Source organism: Bidens hawaiensis, unplaced genomic scaffold, assembly GCF_021521415.1.
Source record: "Bidens hawaiensis isolate Kalapana, Puna unplaced genomic scaffold, B.hawaiensis_p1.1 tig00008077_1, whole genome shotgun sequence".
Classification (NCBI taxonomy): Eukaryota; Viridiplantae; Streptophyta; class Magnoliopsida; order Asterales; family Asteraceae; genus Bidens; species Bidens hawaiensis.
The window spans coordinates 443,409-448,258 of NW_027491570.1; positions in this window are offsets into that span (position 1 = coordinate 443,409).

Here is a 4,850-nt window from a genome sequence, read left to right on the forward strand (position 1 = left end):
TACAAAAACATAAACATAATCAAAAACATAATTACATTACAGACTCGATTACAAACGTTAGACTATGAACTACTGACACACATGTACCAACAGTATGCATTAGCGTCTCAAAACATGTTGATGCAACAGATGTCGCAACTTGATACCGAGATAGGTTCGCATTCTAAATGTCCAAGATTGATGAAGTTTAGTGACTTTGCCAAGTGGGAACCTCGGTTTCGTGCACATTTGGGATCTGTTCATCCTAACTGCTCATATTGTCTTGATGAAGTTTATGTTGCTCCAATGATTGGTGATGATACTATTGGGTATACTCCTAAAGCTGTTTCTCAATAGTCACAAGAAGAGAAGAAAGCTTTAGAAATCAAGATAAAAGCCTATTCTACTCTGACTACGGCATTACCAGCAAATATCTTTCATCAAGTTGATAGTATCAAGAGATGTGCGTCTTTATTTCAACATCTGCGTATGAGAAGTATGGGAAACACAGCTGAGAGTAAGAAAGTGATGCTCAAGTTTCAGTTTCGAAACTTTAATCTATTGAAGGGAGAAACAGTTGAAGAGATGACTACAAGATTTAGTCATTTAATTGCTGAAATGGACAAGATGAAAATGGAAATTTCTGAAAGGGATAAAATTGACACTATTAAAAGTGTTCTTCCAAGTTCTTACTCAACATTTCTAATGGTTTTGAAAGAGAATGACTATTTTGTGAATGAAGACTTGACGGCACTTGAATTTCTACAAAAGATCGAAGCTAGAGAATACGATCTTAAGTGTCAAAAATCCTCCAAAGAAAATCAAGATCCAGCTTTCTATGGTGGAAGTATGCCTCTTAGTTCAACGATATCTCCAATCACTGCTTTTCTTACTCATGCTGCAAGTGAAAAAGAATCAACTATGTTTAACGATCCAAAAGTTTGTTTCTACTCTGCAGGTAATTCAGGTGGTTCTGGAAGTTCAACAAATACAAATCCATTTGCTACACCACCTAGTGTTAATATGAAGGAAGTTGAGCAAAACTTTGCTTTTCTGACAGCTTTTATGTCTTCATATGAAAACTTAATGAGTAGTAAGATTGCCACAAGTGATTTAACAGATGATGACTATGATCAGATAGATCCAGATGATCCAGAAATCATGGATTTAAAATGGAACATGGCTATGATCATTCGTAAAGTTAAAAGATTCATGCAGAGAACTGGAAAATATCTTCCAGCTTTAAACAAGAAGTTGGGTTTTGACAAATTAAAAGTAAAGTGTTATAATTGTCAAGAATTTGGGCATTTCGCGAAGGAATGTGACAAACCAAGGAAAGAATACACTGGTCCTCGTGGTCAAAATCAAAATGCTTCTTCTTCACGAGGAAGTGATGCTGAAAAGAAATCATCTTCTTCTACAACACAAGAAATGTTAGCATATGAAACTGATTAGTCACAACGGTTACTATGCAATGATGTTCAAGCAAATTTGGCTATGTTTGGGTTACATAAAGATTGTCAAGATGCAACTGGTAGTGAGATGTCTTCCGATAATGATTCTGGATCTGATTCTAACGACTCCTGCGACAAGCCTTCCGAATCAATGTTTGCTTGCATGGCCAAGATCAATGAGGGTTCATCCAAGACCATATCTGGTGAAAACTGGATCATGGATAGCGGATGTTCTCGTCATATCACTGGGAATCTCAACCTCTTATCAAATGTGAGAAATATTCAAGGGGGTTATGTAGCGTTTGCTGGGAATTTTGGGGGCATGATCACACAAGAGGGTGAAGTTTCAAATGGTCACATTACGTTTGAGAAAGTAAATTATTGTGACAAAGTTGATCATAACTTATTGAGTGTATCGCAGATTTGTGATAAAAAGTACACTACGATATTTACGGACAAAGAATGTCTTATCTTGAAACCGGGTTATGTTATTCCCGAGGACATGGTTGTCATGCGATCACTACGATCAAATGATATTTATTTCTTAAATATGAGTTCTACGGTATCCACATCGATCGAAACATGTTTTGTCTCGAAAGCAACCGAGAAAGACTCGATTCTATGGCATCGTAGAATGGGTCACATACATGTTAGAAAGATGAATTATTTAATGGCAAATGACTTAGTTGAGGGTGTCTCGTTAAAGAATTTTAAGTTATCCGATCACTGCGTTGCATGCAAAAAGGGCAAGCAGAAGAAGAAGACACATCCCTCTAAGTTATTGAATTCCATTGATACTCCTCTTGAACGACTTCATATGGATTTGTTTGGTCCAGTGAATCGTGCGAGTATTTCTGGAGACTGGTATTGTCTTGTCGTGACTGATGATTATTCAAGATACTCTTGTGTGTTATTTATGAGTTCGAAGGATCAAACACTGGTTTTGGTACAAAACCTTATTACTAAGATCGAATCACTGTATAAACAAAAGGTGAGGAGAATCCGAAGTTATAATGGTACTGAATTCAAAAACACTATATTGGATTTCTTTTGTATTCAAAAGGGAATTCACCGAGAATATAGTGCACCTTATGCACCTCAACAAAATGGTGTTGCTGAACGGAAAAATAGAACTCTGATTGAAGTTGCATGCACAATGCTCGCTGATTCTAAGCTTCCTGTCCAATTCTGGAATGAGGCAGTGAATACAGCTTGTTATACGCTTAATCGAGTTCTAACTGTGAAATGAATCAAGAAGACAAGCTACGAGCTCTTAAATAATAGAAAACCTAATTTAAAGTACCTGGAACCATTTGGGTTTCCGTGTACATTGTTGAAGAAGGATTCGGGTAAATTTGAAGAAAAAGCTATCGAAGGGTATTTCTTGGGATATGCATCTCCAAAGAAAAGGGTTTTTAATTTCACATCTGGTTGTGTTGAAGAATGGTACCATGTGGACTGTCAAAAGTACACAACTCCTCCGCAAGGGAAAGGTCCAGACTGGATGTTTGACTATGATAGTTTATTTAATTCATTTACTCCTTCGACTGAACACATTGACGAAGATCTGGTTCGAGCATACTTTGAAGATCATTTGACCTTTCCAAGATTTTCAAGTTCTAATGATTTTGAAGCTCAACCAGACGCTCCAACTGAAGAACCTCAAGTTGTTTCTCCAGTTGTTATTGATAATGTTTCTACTTCTTCTGATGATGATCAAGCTGAAGTTCAAGTTATTGATCTTGACAGTGATAATGTTTCATCTCCCGAGTTAGGTGAACATTACACTAACTTATTTGATAATGTTGTTGTTCCTGAGAATCCCACTCTTTAGATTCATGGATATCATCCACAGGAAAACATCATTGGAGAACTTGATGTGGGCGTTCGTACACGTCATCAAGTTGCTTCGTCAAGTGATAATAATATATTGTGTGCTTACACTAACTTACATTCTTCGGGAATTGTAAATCTTGCTAAATTCTCTTGCTTTCTATCTCAAGTTGAGCCAACGACAGCTCGTAAGGCACTTGAAGATTCTTCTTGGGTAGAAGCTATGCAAGAAGAATTATAGCAATTTTCACGTTTGGGTGTTTGGGACTTAATAGACAAACCTGCTAGAGTCAAGAAAGCCATTCCGACTAAGTGGGTATTTAAGTGTAAGAAAGACGATCGAGGGGTGATTGTCAGAAACAAAGCACGTCTAGTGGTGCAGGGATTTCATCAGCAAGAGGGTATTGATTACACTGAGGTTTATGCGCCAGTGGCAAGATTAGAGTCGATTCGAATCTTCATGGCTTATGCTGCTTACAAGAACATTAAAGTGTATCAAATGGATGTTAAAAGTGCTTTTCTTAATGGTGAATTACATGAGAAAGTGTTTGTTTTACAGCCTCCTGGTTTTGAAGATCATGATTATCCGGACCGTGTTTACGGATTAAACAAGGCCCTGTATGGTCTACATCAAGCCCCGAGAGCTTGGTATGGCACGCTCGCCGACCATCTGACTGATAATGGCTTCAAACGAGGGACTGTCGATTGCACTTTATTTCATAAAACTGTTGGTGAAGATCTTCTCCTAGTCCAGATTTATGTCGACGATATTATTTTTGGGTCTACAAACGAAACATTGTGTAAGGAATTCAAGAAGTCTATGCAGACCAAGTTCGAGATGAGCTCGATGGAAGAGATGAATTTCTTTTTAGGGTTGCAGGTTCATCAGTCTGCTCACGGAATTTTTATTCACCAGACTAAGTATGTGAACGACGTCTTGAGCCAATTCAAGATTACTGCCGGAAAAATCCCTTCTACTCCTCTTCCAGTAGGGCACAATTTATCACCGGATGAATTGGAGGATTCCGTTGATCCTACTCTTTATCGTGCCATGATTGGTTCTTTAATGTATTTAACAGCTTCTCGCCCTGATATTATGTTTGTTGTTTGTCTTTGTGCTAGGTATCAAGCAAGTCCACGAGTGACTCACCTAGCTGCAGTCAAGAGAATTCTTCAGTATTTGAGGGGAAATCCAGACATCGGGTTGTGGTACCCCAAGAATGATACTTTCGATCTTATTTCCTATTCAGACTCGGACTATGGAGGTTGCAAGATCAACTTCAAATCAACGACTGCAGGATGTCATTTTTAGGAAACCGGCTTGTTTCCTGGCAGTGTAAGAAGCAGACAACGGTCTCCACTTCAACCACCGAAGCTGAGTATGTTTCAGCCTCGAGTTGCTGTTCCCAGGTTTTGTGGATACAACAACATCTTCGCGACTACGGTTTGAAGTTTCTTACTACTCCTATTTTGATTGATAATTCTGCTGCTATTAGTATCACCAAGAATCTCGTACAACATTCTAAAACGAAACATATCGAAATTCGATATCATTTTATACGGGATTGCTATGAAAAGAAATTA